This window comes from Stegodyphus dumicola, chromosome 7, assembly GCF_044657685.1.
Source record: "Stegodyphus dumicola isolate Sdum_Otavi_A_Nest chromosome 7, ASM4465768v1".
Lineage (NCBI taxonomy): Eukaryota > Metazoa > Arthropoda > Arachnida > Araneae > Eresidae > Stegodyphus > Stegodyphus dumicola.
In genome coordinates, this window is record NC_140774.1 from 208,333,406 (window position 1) to 208,357,686 (window position 24,281).

The 24,281-nt window shown below is 34.0% G+C and overlaps 1 protein-coding gene across 4 annotated transcripts in view; it reads right to left on the reverse strand.

The window, feature by feature from the left end:
• Positions 1 to 24,281, reverse strand: part of LOC146996621 (uncharacterized) — an 89,282-nt gene that overhangs the window by 35,403 nt on the left and 29,598 nt on the right. The window contains exon 1 of one of the 4 annotated variants that reach the window (XR_015042354.1): positions 2,259 to 7,016. The exons of 2 other annotated variants lie outside the window; for them this stretch is intronic. The gene's annotated coding sequence lies outside the window, so the exon portion shown is untranslated. Of the gene's footprint in view, positions 1 to 2,258; positions 7,018 to 24,281 lie in introns of those variants that run through there. One more of the 4 variants, XR_015042355.1, reaches the window with a different exon arrangement.

Sequence of the window (24,281 nt, forward strand, 5' to 3'; positions counted from 1 at the left end):
AAATGTAATAAAATGTAATGCTGGGTGGGTTACATATACTCGATTTATTTTTAATGTATTAGAAACTCCAGCTTTATGCTTTGGTACTTGCCAGTGACAGGCAAAATCTTCTCCTTGCCATGATAAATTTCTGATAAGTGAATCAAACAGAATGGATAATTCACTAGCAATTAAAATAAAGCAAAAATAATAATAATTACAAAAAGAAACTGCCACCTCAAAAAAAGAATCAAAAATTGAGGATGCACTTAACAATAGATATGAACAAATTAATTTTTAAAAAATCTAAATTAACTGAGAATTAATTAAAAGACGAATGTTTAAACCAGGGGGATCCCACCCTTTTCGTCGCTAAGAGCACATTCTACAATATCTGTTGGATGGCAGGCACCATTTACTTTTTTTAAGGTGATTTCATAGTTGGATAGAGTTGCACATTAAAAAAAACAGAGAGAGAGATTGCTCACATTTTGCTTCGTGTTGAGCACAATTTGATACATGCACATAGGTTAATAATACATGCGCCCCCCCCCCCAAAAAAAAGAGATCGATCGCATTTAGCTTTGTCCTGGTATCTATGTTGGATGTAATTTCTATTTCATGAAATATGAAAAAACGTTCATGTGGAATTTTTATAGAAACTGAAACATTTTTATTGTGATCGCACAGCGCCCATCCGTTAAATAGCCTGCAGGCATACGGTTTGGGAACTCCTGGTTTAAACAATGGATAATCAGCACTATAGTCATAAAATTTTTGTCATAAGAGATACATAATTAAAACAACTAAATGAAATTACAGTCCGTAACTTAAAAAATAACTTTAAAAAAATCAATGAAGACTGAATTTGCAATGACATCAGAGGTCATATCAACTTATGTAACTATGATATCATGTGCTACATTTACTATTCTATACTTGTCGACTTTACTATTCTTGTCTTGCTACTTTAGCTGAAAAATTTCTGCAAACACTGTTACAAGTATCAACTAGCGTTAATTTTCTAACTTGATTTCAAGACTAAGCTGTGAGTTTTTTACATATTCTTTTATGAAAACAATTTACAATGGACACATAACTGAGAGTTCAGTGTCATACTTCACATTAATGTCAAAATGTAGTTTTATTTCGATATAAGAAATAGATTGCAGTGTTGGTATACTGAAAATGTTTTAGGAATTTTCATTAATGGACATTATTTGTATTCCATATCAAGCTACTTATCAGTGAGAATAGAAAAAAGGTTTCCAGGATGCTTGTGAAACAACAGCATATGTACTCCATTTTGAATGTTTCATCAGTATATATTAATCCAAATTATTGCAGAATTTTCTAATTTAAAATAAAGTTTTTGGGTTTTTCTGTTACTGTATACGTTTAAAAATTCTCAAATGTTTTAATGCACTTCGGTGGGTCTATGTGTGAACATTTTTAATAGTGGCACTGATAATTTCCAACTTAAAATTCATAAAGTATGTTCTTTTATTTATTTATTTTATTTGTTAAAAACTCCATGTTGGCCCAACGTTTTCATATTACCTTTATATTTTTTTCCCGCATACAGCCCATTAAATATATTTCAAATTATTCATTTATTCCTCTCCTTATTTATTCTGCAATAATGTTCGTTACCTGTTAACAGACACAGAGGTCGCTCAATCACACTGTTAAGGCACATGTTTCACTGTCTACAACTATTTTAAAATGATACTTGCAACTTCCCAGAGGCCTCCAAAATTGTGTGCCCTAGGTGAAATGAATTTCCATTCAATATTCTCGGGAGATAAATAATTGGCTAGAGTTTAATTTGGGGATTTTAATTATGTTATGAAGTCCTTTTACTTCTTTGTTGGCACCAACAAGATTTGTGGCACTGTCGCAATATAATGCTGTGCAGTCCATTCCACTAAATTAAAAAGAATCTGCTACATCTCCATCTGATCGGAGATTTCCCATTATTTGTCGACACACAAATTGTTTGTTTTTAAATCATACAATACAATGAAGTACAACTTCATGTCAAACAGATCGACCACTTAATGGTCAGAACTTTCCGCGCACGTGAATTTATAACGCGACTGCATCAACATGCAAAAAAATTTTTTGATAATGTTCAATAGCTATTAATAACACAAATTTGTGAATTTTAGATAATATTGTCAGATGTTTAGCAAAATAAGTAAGATTTGTCTTAGCTAAACAGCCTCTGAGAACTAAAATCAGAATCCAGGTAGGGATTCACACATTTTTTAACTTACTTTTAGATAAGACAGTTCTCGTGCCGTATTAATTGGTGGATGTCCTCTCCAAAGCAATCATTTTCTGTTTGTTGTATCAGGAATATTTGGCTATGCTGAACACTTAGCTGGTCGTGACAATCTTGCTAGGGGCATTTTCAAATAAACCTGAAAATATAACTACTAACACATAAAATAGTTATATATTTATCACTCAATTTCAGTAAATTATGTAAAAAATGATTCACTTTTATCTCAGATAGATACTGCATGAGTTGGATAGTCACTGCCCACCAGCAACGCTGGACAACACAATTTGTGATGCACTTAGCTTATCAGAATCCACACTCCGTGACAGGAGATCCGCTGGATTCTGATCCGATGCCACGGTTGAACAGATGAAAAGTTCTTGAATTGTGGCCACACTATGCTGAACAAACATCTTATCATCCATATGTTCCTTTTATATCCATTCGAGGGCTATCATTGAGTCTGTCCATAAGTAGACTTGAGTCACTGCTAATTTCAAGGTGATAAGGCCGTTTTTCACCAACCTGGACGATAGGACAGTGGCACATAGCTCAAGCCTCGAGAATCAATAGGCTCTTAAAAGGAGTAGCTCTTGATTTGCTCAAGATTAACCTTACCAATGTTCTCCCAGAAAAATCTACAGACTTGCAATAAACTGCTACTTCGAAACAACGTTCATAAGCATCGAAAAAACAATGGATTTCAACATTTTTAGCTTGATCAATCACTACACGTCTGTCAATATTGATGTTGTTTATGCTCTCTAGTGTCAAAGAAATTGATGCCATTCCTAATTTTCTGCAGAAGGAAGTCCATAATTCGAATCAATTTTAAGACGGCACAGTTTCTGCATAAAAATCTTTGCTTTGGCTATAATTGGGCCAAAAAGACCAAAAGGGTAAAATAATCTAGCAACTGAAGATAAGACACATCACTTATGTATGTGATATGATACATCTCTTATGTATATGATAACACTACGCTCTACTTTGAAGGAAATGCGATCCTTTATTGGTTTCCATGACACACCCAAGATTTTTGTTTCAAATGGATCAGAGAAACTGTCGATTTAGAGAAAGTTCAGAATGATTTGCACATCATTTGTATGCAATTGGCTTGCCTTCTTTTTGCAAAACCACTGTTGTAACTCTTTGGGCTCGTTTAACGTTGAAGCTGCGCAGCATCACCCATGGAGACTCGTACGGCAGGAAAATGTGATCCTGCTAGTTGATGGGCGAAATACAATCCCCAACATGATGCTTTGGCCTCTGCTTCTGCCTAAACGAGAGGCACTTAGCTGTGACCGCTAGTGTCAACCGGCTAGTCATTAGTCTCAGCAGATTGAAGTCAATCTTTCGGAAGTTCTTGCGTTCACGAAAGCTGACTGGAGGACTTCAGTCTGCGTATAGGTCTGGCTAGCTCTAACACAGGATTCTGTGTTCCCTTGTTGAGCTCCATGTTTGCGTCCTTGTGGGTGGGGTGGTTGGACCTGAATCCTACCTACTTAGAATATGGAAACTTCAAATTCTTCCCCCAATCACATCGAAATGAAAAAATTTGGTTTCGCTAAGCGAATGTGCACTTTTACCATTGTTAACATGAATCGAAGTCGAAAGTTCTTAGTCATTGTAACGAAAATCGCTCTTTTCAACCGAGCTCCTCATAGCTTAGCGGAGAAGGCGCAGGACTCGAAACCTGAAAGTACCGGGTTCGAAACCCATCAACGGCAAGATGCCCGATAATTGGTTTTTATGTAAATATCCTTGTTGTTAATGTTATCTTATTTATGTAAATTTCCTTCTTATTCTTCCAGAACATTCCAAGTCTGGAATGTTTCAGCACGTTCACCAGCTGTATATAAGTAGCTCTTCATTCAGTTCTAGTTAATAAAAAGTCTTGAGTTTAGACTTGTACTTGCCTGTTCATTTGTAGGATCCCCTCATCTACGCGACAGTTTGGTAGAGGCGGCGGGTATTTCTCAGTTACTACGGCAGTGTTACGCCGAAGCCTGCGGATTCGAGGACTTCCTCCTGAGTTTGGGCTCTTACAGGATTCGCGTAAAAGATCGAGAAAGATGGTTGATGAGAAGGAATCCGAGCAGAATTCTCCAGCAGCCAGTTCCGCTTCAAGTAATATCGCACCAATACCGATCCTGACGTACCAACTACCCAGAAGCCCGTGTATATTCAGCAGGGATAGCCAAGAAGACACTAATAGATGGCTCAAGGACTTTGATCGAATCGCCAACTATAACCACTGGGATGATCAAATGTGTCTGGCGAACGTCATTTTTTACCTTGGCGGAACCGCTCGACAGTGGTTCGATAATAATGAAGATACATTTACCAGTTGGACTGTTTTCAAGACTGCTCTTAAGAACACCTTTTTCCGAGCAGCTGATGTAAAGCGCCAAGCTGAACGAGTACTACTGACATGTGCTCAGCAAATCGATGAGATGTCTGAAGCATACATTCAAGATGTTCTCGCTCTCTGCCGGAAAGTAAAACCTTCTATGTCTGACGACGAAAAATTGGCCCACCTCATGAAAGGTATTGCTGAAGATTTTTACCAGGTCCTGTCATCCCAGGACTATGGCAGCGTCGATGCCTTCGTGAAACGCTGCCGTCACATAGAAAGCCTTCGATGAAGACGTATCGCCCGATCACGATTCCAGAGGCTGCCTAATGTCTCCGCGGTCTCGGCCGATGCGGACGCCAGTGAACTAAAGTCTATAGTGCGCACCATCGTCAGAGAAGAGCTTCAGAAGGTCCTTACGCAAGTTCAGGGCTACACGGAAATAGAACCCGTAGCACCGAATGACATAGCATCTGTGGTCCGGGAAGATGTTATAGAGGCGCTGGCACCACTCACAGGAGCAGGGAGAAGCAAAAACACTACCCAATGTTCACTTCCAGTTAGGTCGCAACCAAGACGTGAAGCCAGCCAGAGAACTGCTCCACAACGTAGGACAGATCTGTGGAGGACTCACGATAATGTACCTCTCTGTTTTCATTGCGGTCGCCGAGGACATGTTCTGAGGTACTGTAGGGAAACACGCCAGATATTTGAAAATGCAAGAGCCGCAAAGACATCCAACCCTCGATGGGACAGGGACACTGAATCTACATACAGCTTCGACGACGAATATGCACAACCTAGTTCTTCCCGAATAAGGAGCAGTTCACCTTATCCGTGACGCTCTCTCAATCGTCGACAATCGCAGTCACCAGTACGCCGGTCCAGCCGTTCCCCACGCCGAACCAATGAAGAAAACTAGCTCAAGCGACCTGTACAGGAGGTGAGGCCGCAGTTGAAGAAAATCCTCCGACGTACAACACAGCCAAGTTGGAAAAGAATAACACTTTTATCACCGTGAACGGACAGTGTGTGAAAGCCCTTGTTGACTCGGGTGCCGATTATTCTGTCATATCTGAACAGTTACGTCGACAGCTAAATGCTCCTATGTTTGCTGAGAATGGACCTGTATTGAAAACTGCCTGTGGTAAAACTGTAGCTGCCTCGGGACGCTGTGTATTGAAAGTTGATTTGAATGGGACTAAGAAGCCGTTTGAATTCCTTGTGTTTCCTGAATGTAGTCATCAAATGATACTTGGATGGAATTTTTTCCGTGCCACCGATGCCGTTATCGATTGTGGAAATCAAGAACTTACACTTGCAGAAATCCTTCCACACATTGAATATTTAAATAAGTCACAGCTCTCCTTGTTTGCAGCAACCGATTATGTAATTGAAGCAAACATCGCAAAGCGAATACGTGCCTTGAATTCAGAGCTACGGGAAGCAGACGAAGCTATGATTGTTGGAAATAGAGTTCTTATGTGCGAAAAAGAACTATCGATACCAGCTTCAATTGTCACTATAGAGGATGGTTGTGGTAAATTATGGGTAACTAATTGTTCTCGACGAACCCAACTGATACCGAAAGGGATGAATGTCGGCTATTTAACGACCATAAAAGCGACGCTATTTGCTCCCTCAGTGATCAGGCTCCAGCAGGTCCCAAGGGACATAGGTCCAGGAAAAGGTTATCTCAAGAAAACTTAAAAGAGATTTTTGATACTGATTTGTCCAATGCTGAGGAAGACGAGCTATTGAGTCTACTAGATGAATTTAGTGACATTTTTGACTTTAACAGTATTGTGAAAAAATCCCGATGCAATTCGGTGAAGCACAAGATTGATACAAGTGACAGTGCACCAATCAAACAAAGGCCATACCGTGTGTCAGCCACTGAGAGGCGTGTGATTGCAGACGAAGTGCAAAGAATGCTAAAAGAAGATGTGATACAACCATCAGACAGTCCATGGTCATCTCCAGTCGTGCTTGTGAAGAAGAAAAATGGTGAATGGCGTTTTTGTGTCGATTACAGAAAATTGAACAAGGTAACTAAAAAGGACGTCTATCCGTTACCTCGCATTGATGATGCTTTGGACTGCCTGGCTGGTGCAAAACTTTTCTCTATGATGGATCTGAAGTCAGGCTACTGGCAAATAGATGTTGATGATAAAAACAGAGAAAAGACAGCTTTTGTGATTCCAGATGGTCTCTATGAATTTAAAGTCATGCCGTTTGGATTATGCAATGCTCCAGCCACATTTGAACGGATGATGGACACGGTACTAAGAGGTCTCAAATGGAATATTTGTCTTTGCTACCTCGATGACATAATCGTGTACGCACCTAATTTCGAAGAACATCAAAAGCGTTTGAGGGAAATATTTAAATGTATCCAAAAAGCAGGACTGACGCTAAATTCCAAGAAATGTTCATTCAGCAAAAAGAAACTGACTATACTGGGACACTTAGTCGATCAACATGGGATATATTCCGATCCACAAAAGGTAGAGGCTGTAGCAAAGTTCCCTATTCCGAAAAATATCGCCGATGTCCAAAGTTTTCTGGGCTTGTGTTCCTACTACCGACGATTTATCCAAAATTTTGCAGATATCGCAAAGCCCCTACATGACTTGTTGAAGAAAGATGCAAAATTTTCTTGGAACGCGTTACAGATTGAATCTTTCGTAACGCTCAAAAGGCTGCTGACCACTGGCACTGTTTTGGGACATTTTATTCCAGACGCAGAAACCAGGATACATTCTGACACTAGCGGCTATGGTGTCGGTGCAGTACTGGTTCAGATCCAGGATGGCAAAGAAAGACCAATAGCCTATGCATCCAGGTCCCTTAGTGCAGCTGAAAGGAATTATTCCACCACCGAAAAAGAATGCCTTGCCGCCATCTGGGCAATTAGTAAATTCAGGCCATACCTCTACGGAAAACCACGGTAGTCACAGATCACCACTCTTTATGTTGGCTGGCCAATGTTAAGGATCCATCCGGAAGACTTGCACGGTGGGCTCTCAGGTTGCAGGAGTACGACATAAATATCGTCTACAAGAGCAGTCGGAAGCACTCCAATGCAGATTCACTATCGAGGAAGCCTCTTATAGAACCAATAATTGAGAACAATGAAGACATCCCTTTCTTTGCAGCAATCATAGATTACGGAAAAGAGCAGCAGAAGGACAAACAATTAAAATCCATCATTACAACTCTCAAGAGAGGTGACGCATATCAAAATTATCAAATAAAAAATGGTATACTGTACAAAAGAAGCTATGACCCTATGGGACAGCAGTGGCTCTTGGTGGTACCAAAGCAACTTCGTAGCGAGGTTCTAAGAAGTCTTCATGATGCTCCAACCGCTGGCCATCTTGGATTTGCCAAAACGCACGACCGAATAAGGAGGAAGTACCATTGGCCAGGGCTATATGGAAGCACACGGCGGTATGTATCACACTGCCGAGAATGCCAAAGACGGAAATCACCGCCGCAACGTCCACCAGGACAGCTTTATCCGATAAAACCTCCTGACACACCGTTTACAAAAATTGGAATAGATTTACTTGGACGCTTTCCTGTTACTCGAAATGAGAACCGGTGGATTATAGTTTGCACAGATTACCTTACCAGATTTGCAGTCACAAAGGCAATACCGACAGCTGAGGGCACTGAAATTGCCAAGTTTATAGTTGAAGAAATTGTACTGAAGCATGGTACCCCCAAAGAAATTATAAGTGACTGAGGACGCAACTTCCTATCCAATGTTGTTAAAGAAGTAATTCATCTATGCAAGACGTCTCATCTGCTGACGACTGCTTACCACCCTCAAACCAATGGCTTAACTGAAAGATTCAATAAAACATTGGCAGACATGTTGTCCATGTATGTAGACATTGAACAGAAAAATTGGGATACTATTCTACCATTTGTAACCTATGCCTATAATTCAGCCAAACAAGACACAACGGGATTCAGCCCATTCTTTCTCATTTATGGCAGAGATATGACTCCTCTCGACGTAATTTTCCCATACAGTATCGAAGATCCCGAAGATAGTTATGCGCAACATCTGATCACTAGAGCTGAAGAAGCTAGACAGCTTGCAAAACTCCATATTCTTAAAGCGCAAACCACAGACAAGCGCCAATACAACGAGAGACATCGACCTGTCAGCTACAACATTGGAGACTTTGTCTGGGTCTTCACTCCAGTACGAAAGGTTGGGTTATCCGAAAAGCTTCTAAGACGTTACTTTGGACCGTATCGAATAACACGACAGCTCTCTGACGTGACGTACGAAGTAGAAAGTATGGAACAAAATAAGAAACGACGGAATTCAAAAGACATCGTTCACGTGTTGAGGTTGAAGCCCTATCTTGATCCGAAAGTACAACTGGACGATGAAAGAAAGCCCAATATTTCCAGGAGACCTGTTACAAGAAGCCAGACCAGAACGCAGCGGGACGCTGCTTCTTCCTAAGAAAGGGATAATGTAGCGAAAATCGCTCTTTTCAAACGAGCTCCTCATAGCTTAGTGGAGAAGGCGCAGGACTCGAAACCTGAAAGTACCGGGTTCGAAACCCATCAACGGCAAGATGCCCGATAATTGGTTTTTATGTAAATATCCTTGTTGTTAATGTTATCTTATTTATGTAAATTTCCTTCTTATTCTTCCAGAACATTCCAAGTATGGAATGTTTCAGCATGTTCACCAGCTGTATATAAGTAGCTCTTCATTCAGTTCTAGTTAATAAAAAGTCTTGAGTTTAGACTTGTACTTGCCTGTTCATTTGTAGGATCCCCTCATCTACGCGACAATTGGTCAACTAGGAAATCTATCACCATTCCTTGTCCACGAGTATATTTTGGCTGCAGCTGGAGGCACAAAATACATAAAAAAGCTCAGTTCAAGATATTTTGCTTATTTAAATGATATCTGATGCACAATCCTTCTCTCTTCCCAAAATCAGAAACATGGGCGACTCCACATAAGTGTTTGAACATAAGTCTTCTATTAATGTGTCCCCACATAAGTCTTTGAACTCAGCCTGAGGTGTTGTTTCAGAAATAGATGAGATATCAGTATCTGAGGAAGGAAGACCTGTTAGAAAATCTAGCTGAGCAAAATGTATCTGAAGTTAGTCGAATTATTATAATCCATAGGGATGGAACATAGTTAACGCAAAATATATCCTGACATGCTCATCTCCAGATCTACCAAAAGCCATAAAGGCAGGATACTTCAATTGTCCCATCAGACCTTACATTCTGAACCCACTATGCTGCTTTCAAGTGCCATTGGATTGGTCATCCAAAAGCCGCATGTGGTGGAAACTTGGCATGCGCTCGCTGCTCTGTAATCGGACGTGAAAGTTAGGACTAAACAGCCGATCCAAAATGCGTAAACTGTCTTGCCGACCGTCCGTCATACTCACGAAATGGCCTAAATGGAAAGAAAGAAATACAGCATATTAAAATTATTAAATAAAACCTCCTTATCCTGAGGCTAGAAAACTGTACAACACAGGTCAACCAAGAAAGACTTGTCTCTTATGTTGAAGCCACCAAATCTTATCAATCAATATGCACCCAAACTTTTCACAGTTTACAGAACACAAAAAAAAAAAAAAAAAGCCTGAATCAAAAACAAATGAACAAAGAAAAAATTTTAAATAATTGCTTCTTATATATAGGTCCCTTATCCGTTCAATACTCGACTATGGATCAGCCATTTATGGGTCAGTAAGGTCTTTCGTGCTCGACAAACTTGATCCAGTACACCATCAAGCAATTGGGATCTATGCTTATGAGTTTAGAACTTCTTCAGTGAAAAGCAATCAGACTTCTCTGAGTTTAAGGAGCAAGCACCTTTGTCTTAAGTCCTATTTTAAACACAGATCCAGAATCCCATCCGTCTACACTTACTCAATGATTCATGCTCCCGTTTATAATTGGGCATGCCCAACAGTTATCCCATTGTTTGGTTTAAGAACACCAAAGTAAACAGTACAACATGACAACATAAATACACACAGCTGGAGAATATTTTTGAGATGCCACCATAGGAGGACTGGAAAATTCATTCTCTAGACAGCTTCCAACACTGGGATAAATCTAGCACAAGTTGTAACGAACTTATTTCTAACCAATTGTTTTTAGTTTTGCTTTCCTTTCCCTCCTGATTTCAGTTTCCTGATGGAATGTAAATTTTTAAAGACATCATGTGCTAATCTAAGTGTGTTTCAGAAGCAGTATTTGAGCTGCGTTTCAAAAGTTCGAAAAGGAGTAGTAGCAGAGATAATTCCGAATTTGCAATTAGCTCTCTAGTCAGCGTTAGACACCTTTCATTTCATACTGATATTCCTAGGCCGGGCTTTGTCATGTGCAGCCAATTTAGCGTTTAGTTTTAAGCTAAGGAGCCAATCGATAACCATCTTAATTTAATGTGCATTTCACATTTTTATTTTCTGTTAATTTCGTTAGCCACAAGTGGTGGTGAATTGTGAGCACCAAGTACATGCATCTGTTCAATTTAGTTGAAATATAAAGGTTATTTAAAACCTTCTTCTGCAGTATTTATTCTTCAAAGACATAGCGAGTATTCGCTACTTTGTCTTTTATACAGAGTTCACACTGTATACTTCCAAAAAGAACACACCAACTCAATAAAGTATGTTATTTACAGCCAGATCATTGTGAAACAGAGACACAAATACAGATGTTATTTACAGCCAGATCATTGTGAAACAGAGACACAAATACAGAAATGATATCCCTCTGTACAGATGGATTAAAAAGTTTGTCATGTTCTAACATTTATGTCAAAAGAACGTTGCAGGACTTTCGTTATCTATACAGATTCCTTGAGTGTCCTAACATCATTGAAAGAGCTTAAGTATAAATTCACATTGCAGTATTACCAGAATTCTGAAGCTTAATCAGACTAAAATATCGAGGATATCAGATTCTTTATTTCTGGATCCCTGACCAGGGTGTCATAAAAGCGAATGAACTTGCGGATATTACAGATAAAACTGCTAAATACAATATCCAATTCCCAGATTCCACTCATAGATATTAGTACGATGATGAATCTTTTTTAATAAATGGCAGAGAGACATTGGGTAACCAAACGATTAACGAGCTGAGAAATGTTAAATCCACAATTGAATGCTGGCTGTATATGGCAAATAGAGGAGAACAAGTTATCTTGACCCGGTTGAGAATAGGTCATTGTGGACTGACTCAGGAATATCTGCTAAACGGCAAGAATCCCCATTGCACAAATTGTAATGAAAATCTGACAGTAGGCCATATTTTGTTATAATGTTGGAGTTTTAGTTATCTTCGCCAAAAACGTTTTAAATGTTTAAAATCAGATTTAAACAACTTAATGGGGGAAAACCATCATCGCAAGTTGTTCCAGTTTTTAAAGGAGACTGACTTTTATTATATACGACACCTAAAATAGACACCTTTATATATGACACCTAAAATGTATACTAATTGTGTTTTTACCACACCTAAATTGTATAGTAATTATACATATGAAACTTTTAACATACTTTGTATTCCCTGTTTTTACCATTTGTTTGGCGCAGATAACCTTGTAACGTTTTGTGCCAGAAACTGCAAGAAATCAATCTATCTCCTCTTTGTCTGTTCTGTTTGACAGATGATCTTTTTTATCGATGACTTGCCGTTAAGCTTCAAACGACTTCCTCACTTTCTAACTAAATTTGCCAGTATTATACAAAAAAAATCATCAATGACTTTTATAAAGCCTCTGCCCATACGGCTCTAACATTTTAAACATTGCTTCAGTACACTGGTAAGTTTGCTTTGTTCATACATGAAAAAATTATTCCTATGTCTCATTTGCTAAACTGATAAGTATAAGCATTCATAATAATATTCGAATACTATAATTTTACTTATACTGTAATAAATAACATAACGTCATTTACGTAGTTTTATTACAATTTACAAAATTACTATATTATGAAGATTAGTTAAAATTTTAAAATTGTAATATTCTGAATGAAACCAAATGTTCTCATATTTAAACATGCTTTTAATTTAGCTTCATTTAAACAATACAAGAAATTTCTTTCTGGTACTTGTATTTTAATTTTGGATAACATCCAATCTGGAATAAAACAATGAAACTTTCAGAAAAAAAAAAAAGTAACTGTAGTGGAGGACACATCTTTAATTTAAAAAATGTGCAGATACGGAACTATACTCTCATTATAATAATTTGGAACACCATTTCACAGAAAATCATTGCTACCAGCAAATCCATACAATCAGCTCAATGCAACATATTTCAAGGAGCTGATTTCTTTAAAATCTTTAGAAAATTTTATTGCAGGATTCCGTCATGAAATTTTTCACATAAAAGAAGAAGAAACTTCTATAATATCTCCAACATATCAAAAGCGGAATCGCAGACCACAAATAAAAAAAATATTTTTGACAAGATTATTAAAGAATCCAAATCACTTTCACAACATGAAGACTTTATTTTTAATTCTTTTATTGTTATTTGTGATAATATATTAGAGGAACAATATAATAGCTCACTGAAATAACACAGAAAATTTTAAAATATTCTTTTAAATTTTTCGAGTTAAGAGCAAAAAGTCTGCATGAAAAAATTTTAATATTTATAACGGAAGTGTTATAGAATTTGATGAAGTACGACAATTTTTATGATTTTTAAAGAAAGATGAAGACATATTTAGTTCTGCCACAGAAGTATATCACACTCACCGAGAAATGTCATGAACTTTTCCCATCTAGATCCCATCTAGAAAGATCTAAACATGCCTTTTTTAAGTTCGTTATTTTATAAGTCAATCCGAGGTACTGAACAGTTTGTTAAAAGATGTAGTTTTATATAAAATATGCACAATATTCAGACGTTCTCAACAGCAAGCAAGTAGATATATGTCGGACCTTAGGAAAAGAATGAATTAAAAAATTAAATCTTTTAATAAAACACTGTATGGTTCAACAAAACAGACTATATTTATAAAAAGGCATTATAATGAGTCTTTGCAACAATCCCAAAAAGAGGTAATTACGAAACTAATAAGGAATTAGTTTTGTAGTAATTGAGCAAAAATGGTATGTTTAGTACGTCATCACAATACCATATAGTTACAACCTAAGATCGTATGTTTTTTCGAAAGAATGTGGTATGGAAAGATGCGAAAGCAATATCTTTGCATGAAATTACATGAAGGTAAAGAAAGGGAAATCAAAATCTTTGTGATGGTCACAGAAGCATGGAATTTTGCGGACTTCTGGACATATTAAAGATGACATAATGTTACGACTTCATTATTTTAACACTACTTTAACATTATTTTAACACTATTCTTAAGGCTATATAAGGCAACATTATGCACAATGAGATTGCTGTGTGACTACAACATCAGCATGTAACTTTTGATATGAGAAATCAATCAGAAAACATGATACTCCTCATATTTACTTCATAACTGGGTAACCTTCTAATGGAACGACAGTATTTGCCATGTCATCTGTATCAGCTTTCTCAATAACAAATGTGCAGAATTCAAACACATCACATTTACATGATATTAGGACTCAGAAGATTGCATTAAAAGGCTCTATTATTAATTAGTTTCTAGCAGTAAGATGCTCTTCTATATGAATATAGGTTTCTACTTAATTAAATTTGGGATTGAAAACAAACAGATTAAAAATTTTTAAATAATTAAGAGTCTTCTTTTAAATACATATATAGTAAGTGGTTCCCTTAAATTGAGAAAAGGATAGATGACACAGATGCAGTTCTTTTTGCAGTAAATTGTGTTTCCTGGTTTTGCTTTAAGCAATTAAGACAGACACTTTACTTATTTTTGCTACATTGTGTATTAGATAAAAAAAAACATATGATTAACACAATAAAATATTTCTAATTTGAATGAACAAACATACATTCAAAGTAATTAGTTATTAATTTTTGTTAAAAATTTGTTAAAAATTTTTAGATATTCAATCTTTCAAGGTGCATTTAAAAATTCAGTGCAATAAAAAATTATTTCTACTCTTAAGGCTGTATAAACAGTAGAAGTACAGTAGAAATCGGTAAAAGCATTTACTGCTCTCTATATAATCTGCGAAGATGATGTTACTTACCATCCTGATACCTTACTAAGTGTCTATTACTGGCCACAGTCTTGGACATCTTCTTATAGACAAATTAACTTCCAACTCCATCCCAGTTGTGAGAGAATCAATTATGTTTTATTAGAAATTATGTTTATTTAGTTAAAGAATGGGTACCATTAAAATATTTAAATTTAAGGAATTAGATGTAACATAGGGAAAGATAACATAAAAAAAATATATATATAATCCATGCTTTTTAAAAAATATATATAATCTGTGGTACTTAACATACTTGCATTAGTTTTTCTAAATTTAAGTAATACACTGCTACATGAGAACAGTATGTCAGTTTTGTTACAGCTGACTTAAATCCAGTTGTGATCTCAAATTCTTATAATTTAAAGCTTTACATGGCATGTTATTTTGGTGGAAAAAATAAGAAGTATTGTTTCCCACAGCAATCATTCAAGCACTTGATAGAATAATAAACCATCACAGTTGTTCTGTTCTTCTGCATACTGGTAATGAATGCAGCTTTATTTCGGAGTCTTGTACACTGAAGTTACCACTGAAAAGAAGTTATGCTCTATCTACTGTTTATTCAGATGTGCTTTTCCACCCATGATTCCAAAATTTCATTCTGCAAGAGAGTGTTATGTTACCTCTCCTCTTCCACCGAGACGTACGGATCATAATATTCTGCCATCTGCAGATTCTGTTGTTAGCTGATTCTGAATATAGTGAGAAAAATTGACATTATTATTGGCAGTTATAATGGATTTGCCTTTCGTTGGCAGGTGTAATTGTACTTTCTGGAAGAATTGGAAACTTATTTCGCGATAATGAAACCGCAATTGCATTACACAACTTTTGGACTGAGTTAAAAACTCATCGTAAAGCTTCCGTTTTGAGATTCTGCTGAAAATATGAGAGAATATAAGAGAAATGGCAATTTCACTCTTAATTGCCATTGGGCACAAATTTAAGTGAAATCCTAGTTTCTAAAAAGGTTATAAAGAATACATGTCTGAATATGAAAAATTGAATCTATGAGTCTAGTTAACTTAATACACAGGTTTACCTGAAAATGCATATTACATTCCTCAACATTCTGCATTTATACCAGATAGTGCTATGATTTTTCTAAGCCTAATAAAGTCTTTGAATTCCATATTATGTTTAGAACTACATAAAGAAGGTAGAAATTTCCAGAGAAATGCTTAGCACAACAAAAGCATGGGATCGATTAAACGTGGTAACTTATTTCATGCCTTCTTCATTTCTGCCAATGACAATTTGAAACAATTGCAGTGGATGCTGAAAAAGATTCGCTACGTATCAACAATAAAAAGACATTATTTCTACGTGATGACTTTTCTTTAGAATGGAAAGCACTGAAAAGGCTTTTGATACTTGTAGGCAGTTATATTATATATTGGAAGCTAAGAAATTGGTGACTAAAGAAATTAAGGAAGAAATTAAGAAGTGGTTTAAACTAAGGAAATGGTGGCCTTTCTTTAAGCCAATATTTGTTGAACCAGGAAACTGGTTCTCTCAACATGCAAATTATGCCTAATAAATTGTCTAAATTGTTGAAATTATAATGTGATTCAACATTATTATATAATGGGATTAAGACAGTCTTGGCTGTTGAAGAAAACCTAATTAAGTGTAAAATTACAATCGGAGATTTTTTAACTTTCCAAATAGCCGTAAAAGCGATAAAGATTACATATCCACATCTTTGGATTTCCAATAGTGATTGTTATGATCTGGCTCCTAATAGTATTAATGAAAAATGGATTCAGTTTCAGTATATTAAAATTCCTAGATGCATTCACTCACAGACAATGCAGTTAACATACATTTTGTGATGCATCAGATTTTGCATACCAATAAGTGATTAATTATAACAGCAAGAACTTGATATTACAATAGCTGTGATGACTACAGTTATTCTTCTTTTTTTAGATTAGAACTGAATGCTATCAAAGTTTGTTGGTTCCATCCAAAATATTCCGAGTTACTGCAAATTTCAAATCTTTGCATGGGAAGATTCTAAAGTTGTACTAATAAGGTTATCATCACCTTTTCACCGATGGAAAACATGTTAACTGAAGTACAGAAATCTCGGGAGTTTTACTGAGGTCTCGTCAGAATTACATTCCATCAAAATTATACCCAGCAGGCCCTGCTTCCTGAGGAATCTGTTCCAAAAGATCAAAATAAACTGACTGTGGTGGTTAAAAGAGACACCTTCAATTTGACTGAATCACTGAGGATCATTGACTGAAAAGAAGACTAATACCATACTTTCATGACATAGTTTAAAAATTGAAACTTAAAATTAGCACAGCTCCCTTATCGAAAAGACACAAAAGTGTTTGCCAAATTTCAAGAGTGAACCTTTTTCCATTACTCTTTGGAATGTAGAAAAGCATCAAGGCATTATTTAGCATTGTGAGTATAGTAAGTGCATTTTAAAGATGGAATACAATTATTAAGTTACAAGAAACCTTTGAAAATTATTTTGTTGGTGGCATCAAATAATTTTTTGAAGATGGCCTCCTACAAGTGGTAGGTTGTATTCAGCATACTAGAATAAATTATAATGCTAAGCATTAATTTATTATTCCATCTCCTAATAGACTGGATGAACTCTTGATTGAGCTGAATGAAATTACATAACTTACATACGCAAGCTGTATAGTGGTAAATTCCATTTTAAAACACAACTGTTGGATCAATGGAGCAAAGAAAATTATTAAAAGATTTTAAAGCAAAATGCAAAGTTTGTAAAGTGTAAAAATAAATTTTAACTTGCCAGAATTTAAAATATAATTAGAAGGGGCACTTGCTAACTGTAGTATTAATTATGTGGGCCCAGTAACTTAAAATTTAACTAAGGACATGGTAAATGAAAAATACTAACAACTATGCTGCATTATTCGTTTGCATGGCAACAACAGCTAGCTAACAACAGCTCACCAAGAAGCTGTCTCAGATTTAACAATTGACTGTTGCACTCAAGAGGTTTGCTGGAAGCCAAGGCATACCTGACACATTTCCTGTGATACGGAAGTAACTTTATTGAAGCAAAGAGAAAACTGAGTGAACTTTGAAAGAATTATGAGAAACTACTACAAGTGTTCCTGAATGTGACTATATCAGGCCTCACCTTCATTCCATGAGGTTTCTGTTGCAGAAAATATAAAAGATGAAGAAGAGAGATGGCACAGTGAATGCTTGCATATGCTGAAATCCAGATGAGAATGGTCAATCCTGGAAAATGGTGATATTATTCTGCTAAAAGGTGACATTTTCCCAGCTACAAGGCCATTAAGAAGAATAGTAGAGATATATCCAGCACAACATGGACTTGTTCTTGTAAGCTCAAGTTTTATTTCAAGCAAGTTAATTAAGAATCCACTTCTTCAGGACAGGTGTGATGGCTGTGTGCCACATGGGATCTGTACATCTGCAGCATATTACAAGTGATGAAGATGGCTCATTACTGTTACAAATAGCCAAGTCATCATAGCAGTGCTGCTGTATTCTCCAGACTGATTTACGTTTTCGGGCATGCAATGCTGCTGACTGTCCCTTTTTTTCCTCTTTACATTGTGTCAATAAATGTTCTTTTTTATTTTATAGCATTTCGTAACCTGGTTTATATTTCAAAAATTCTACATCCATCATAATTATTACATTCAGATACCAAAACATTTGCAATAAACTCTCAAGATAATTGGTAAACTGGTGATTGGTAAACAAGATATGTAGATAATTGGACATCATCAGCTATCATGAATATTTATATATTCAGTGAAGAGATGCTGTTGAAAAGGTGAAACAAATTATGAATTTTTGTATTTCTTTTATGACAGCAGCAAAATAAATTTTTACATTTTTATTTAATTTATAATTATATATTTCAAAATATCAACTATTTAATAGACAAATCTTTTCAGTTAAGTTTATTAAGCAGTTTAAAATGATCGTCGTCTCAGAATCTCATATTTATGCTTAACTGACAGTTTTAACTGTTTGCTGCAGAATAATTTTTTCCATATTGTGACATGGCTATAAGCTTCCTAAAATTATGTGTTTATTTTTGAATTAAAATTATTTTAATTCAAAAAAGAATTAAAATTTGTTGAAAGACTATTCATTATTAAAGTCTCTCAACAATAAAATTCGAAAACTTGTCTCAAGACAGTACTAACAATATTTTATTCTACTAGATATGCAGTCCTCTGTCCATAAGGTTGCCTTTGATGTATTAATTTTATTGTCATTTTGATTATTTAAAAATGTCATTAGTATTTCATATACAAAATAACATACGCGTTGAAGCATAGTTCATTTCAATAAGTATCAATTTTTAAATGTTCAATTATACTCTGCCTATTTTCTATTCTTATTACTGAATTAATAATATTTATCTCTCCTATATATTTCAGCCTTCTGCTCAAAATGTATAAATTTATGCAAATATGATACATTTCGGTATAATTAAAATATGAAACCCAAAATATGTTCCATTTTTAGCAGCTATATTATTAATTCTGACAATAAATTGCAAGTAATGCATTTCTACACAGTACATAACGCATATTTCAGAGTATAACATGCACTTTTGCCAAAAATATGATGGAAATTTACGAGTGCACGCCAGATATAAAAATAATAAATTAAAAATATGGAAAAAAATCCGCATACATAAGTTACATTTTTGTGTATACTTATGCTATTTTAAAAGAAATGACATACCTTTCAAATTTAAAATGTTTTCATTATTGGATAGCATAAAATGTTCAACATGCTGGTATTCCGTTATATCCTCAGGCATATTATCGATTTCTGTTTATCTTCACCGTCACTGTAAATCTGGTACATATAGAAAAATCACTGGGTCCATCCTTCACCAACACCAAACATCCTTGCTGCAGCACAATTTCCATTTTCTTTCACAAACTGAATGACTTTGCATTTGAAACCAGCACTGTGTTTTTTGCAGGAACCATATTTATTACTAAAATTAACACAAGATCAACTGTATTTCAACTAAAACCTTCGATGTTCACTTGAAAATCACGGCTTCAAATGACTACAGAAAGAGAAAACATCTGAAATCTAATTCCACGACTTCTTTCATGTTGGAAGTGCATTCTTACTCCAGATTATATCCACCTTCTCTCGAAACCCTACCATAGCATTCTTTTGGACATTTGCATTGAATCCATCCTCTTTGCAGGAATATTTACTCCCTCAAGCATTTAACCCACACTCATATTGTTCCTCCTATGACTTGTCAATGCAGTATATAATTGTTCGAAAGACACATTATACAGTGATACACCCAAAAATTTAAAATTGCAGAGTAAGATTATAGATGCACATTATACACTGGTGGGCGTCACAAGCCGAAAAATAAGGTAATTAATACAGTAATCTTTGACTTAAATCACCAACCATATAGAACAAATATTTTTTATTTATAATTTAGAAAAAGTTATCTTAAAAGTTTAGTTTACCCATTTATATTTTAACTATATAATTTTTCAGCGGACATTTAAATATTTTCAACATTATAAATTTCAAACATAGCTTTTTATTAGAAAATGTGTTATTCCTCCGAAAGCCAGAAACAAAAACACATAATAACTAAAGTTATTAAATATATAACTGTTGCATTGCCTTGAGGATGAAATATTCATATCAGAACATTTATTCATATATATTAGAACAGAACTGCATATCAGGTCTATGCATAGAAAAATAAGTTGTTCAAAAATGTCTGCTAAAACCATAGACTTCATTTTCCTTTTGCAAAATAAACACTATCACTCATATTAAGTATGGCGTGGGGGGATACATTAAAAAATAAAATAAGAAGAAAAGACTAAAAATAAAAATAGAAACAGTTTAAGGCTATCTATACAATTTCCCGAGATTTTATACAAAGAATATAAAAGCTTTCACTTAAGAATCTGTGATTTTAGAACCTCTTCCTATCATAGAAATACTGATATAACGGCATGCTCTGTGATCTTGAATTATTATGGACTTCATATTCACATGTACTGTAAATAGTTTTGATGGTTACTGAACAGTAAGGACAAAGCTAATCATAATAAAGTAACTTGCTATAGTACACAGACAGTAGTTCAGCAAAATGAAAATGATGAATGCAGAAAAAAATGTAAAAAGTGGGGTAAGTCTCATAAGCATAAATATAAAACGCAATTTAAAAGCAGAAATTCTCACAGTACTCTTCTTTCAAATAGTTCAAATATAGATTTAAAGCGAAAAAGTCGCACTTTTCATTCACTTCATCGCAACAGAGATATTAAGCTATACATTAAAAAAAATTACATAAGAAGGGTTTGGAATGAACACAACTATTATTTAATAATTAAAATAATTTAAGATTTAATTCTTAAATATCTCATGATTATTCATGCCTCACAAGCTATGTGTAAGCCTGGGTAAATGATAACACGCATGAAACATCAAGCCTAGTTTTGAGTATTTGGTGCAAAAATTAGAAAACTGCTTTAAATTAAATTTATTCTAAAACAAAAATCAACTTTTCTACTAGCAAGTGAATGGATGCAATCCTTCCATAAAATTATTTGTAAAGACATTTTACAACTTACCAAAATGAATGTTTTAGAAATTTTATAAATTATTCTCTCTATTTAAGTTAAAAACTTTTTTTTTTTTTTTTTTTTTTTAAGTTTTATTTCAATAACACCTGCACAATGTTCAATTAAATTATTCCTTCTCCTCGCAAATTCAATTCAAAGAATGCCTTTTCATTAGTTAAGCAAAAACGCATGTTTTTAAATCTTTATTAAGGCTTATCATTTGTCCCCCAAAATGTTAAATAAAAACAATATGCACATGGAAAGGTAGAAATGATTTGTTTAAGACTAAACTAATAAATTATTCCCATGAAATGATTTATCAGGTATCTCAGTAATATACTTACACAATTAAAATATACATGAAATATAAATTAATTCTCTACATCTTAATTCTCTTAATTAATAAACTTAATTCTCTAAGCTAAAGGGTATTTTTATGTTTCAGACATTCAAGTTTTAAAACTTTCATTCTCGCTCCTCATGAATATTAGACAAAATATCCGATAAGAACATGCAAATAAATTATTTAAAAACGACAGGATACAGTCCTTCTACAATTAATTTGTTTTTTCATCTAAATTTGTTTGACTTGTCCTTTCCTTGATACATGATACATGATATTGACTGATGAAATGTTATTAAAAGGACTGCCTTCATGGAGAAATTTCCAATGCAAAATGGATCAAATTCACATTACATATCTATGAAGGGAAAAAAAGTGATTCCCCTCCTTTCTAACATTTTTTTTTTTTTTTTTTTTTTTTTTAAATAAAATATCATTTTATGACCAGTTTTTCACAAAAATTTATTTTACAACAGACATGCATACCTTTACCCAAACTAAACCATTTTAAAAAACTTGAATAAAATTATTTTTAAGCATTATTTTTCCCCCTCTCCTGTAGTGAAAATTGCATTTCAACAATTTTATTGTATGAATCGTGCTGATTTTTAAAAAAACACATGAAAGATGTTTAGGAACGAAGGAAGAAAATTACTTCATGTCTCCCTTTCACCAGGTGCATTATCCTCTGAAGAGAGATTGATGCACTTGCATACTACTCCTCAAAGATTATCTTTGCCTCCTTACAAAATACTCATTTATAATTAAAATAATATATTTTTATTATTTAATATATAAATTTATATATTATTTAATATATAAAATAATATATATTTATTATTTAATATATTATTAATATTAAAAAATATATTTTATTACAAAGTATATGCAGAATGTTTCAAAGCATAATTTGTTTTACAGCTAAATGTTAAGGTATGTAAGAATAAAAAATTATATTTTTCCTTAACACTTAGCTGTGAACTCTACAGATTTTACAGCTAAATGAAGTATTTCAGAATGAATGACAAAAGAAAAGTTTTAAAAAATTCAACATGGTCTTATATTTTAAAGAAAAAATGAAAAAAAAAAAAAAAGGGTTCTTTATAGTTGTACCTGTGCTTTGATTTATCCTGCATAAAAATTCATGGGGGTTTTAACAGAAAACAATTAATTATAGGTTGAAACACTATTATTAAAATCCTCTTAAGACTTCATTTTTTAGCCTAAGATGCTTTTTTTTTTTTTTTTTTTTTTTTTTTTAATACAAGACCTCAAATACTTCTTGAATGCTAAAAATTAGTCCAGCTATAAAATGCAAAACTGTCATTGCTCATTTGAAATTTTCAGAGAAATATAGCATTTAATGCTATGTAAATTTAAGTTTCACAAATGTATAATTAAAACAAAAAATATCAAAGATATTTCTTATGAAATATGAAATAGATGCAAAGTTTTTCTACGTAAAAAGATGCTACGTAATTCTTAGTAATACATGCATTTCCATAGTAACACATGGTACCACAGTTTGGTTTGCATAATAACAGACAATTTTGCCAGCCTCCTTAATTTTTTTTCCACATATATAAAATAAAATGTTGAGGTAATAAATTGAATTCATATTAACAGTTACTGAATATTAGATATTAATGACAAATTTTCAAGACAGAAGCAATTCTATGAATAGGAAAAAAATAATCTATTGAGAAGAATGTTCCCAGCCTTCCTGCTTTTTTTTTAATAAAATTCTTGGAAATATGAAAAACACTTTATTTTGTTAAATAATGTTTACAGATTTAGAAAATAAAAACATATTAATAACTTCTGATTAATATTAGGAATTAACGTTCTCAAAAGAGAAATTTATAATTACAAATCTTTTTTTTCCACAAGAAATGCTTCGTCTTTCTATCTTTTTTTTTTTTTTTTTTTTTTTATAACAGTAGGTATGACAATAGTAGTAAGACTGTTTGTCTATACAATATAGTTTTGACAATATAGTATGACTGTATAAACAGTAGGTATGACTGTTTAATACAAGATATCTTGCATTAAATATATTGAACAACATAAAGCAATTAATAAAATTCATAATAAATCTAATAATAGCTCTTCGAAAACTGATTGTAATTGTCAAAAACAATCAATTTTAAAATCTTAAAAATACGTCTTCTGACATACTTTTTTTTAATTTTATTTATTTATTTATTTATTTATTTATTTATTTTTTTGACACAGAAAACAAAAAAATTCAGATATCAAATTCAAAAATATCTTCTTTTAACAACTAATTAACATTAGATATTAATTGGAAAACTTCAAGGAGGAGGCAAAAAATATAAATGTAAGAAATATAAAGTATTGAAAAGATTTTTCTCCTTTTTCAAATTATTTGTAAAATAATGTTTCCAAATTAAAAAAATAAAACGTTTCATGGCACAATTCTGAAATATTGAAATGACAAAGCATTATGTTGTTATTTAGGTGTTCTAAATTACAAATGAAGTTGCA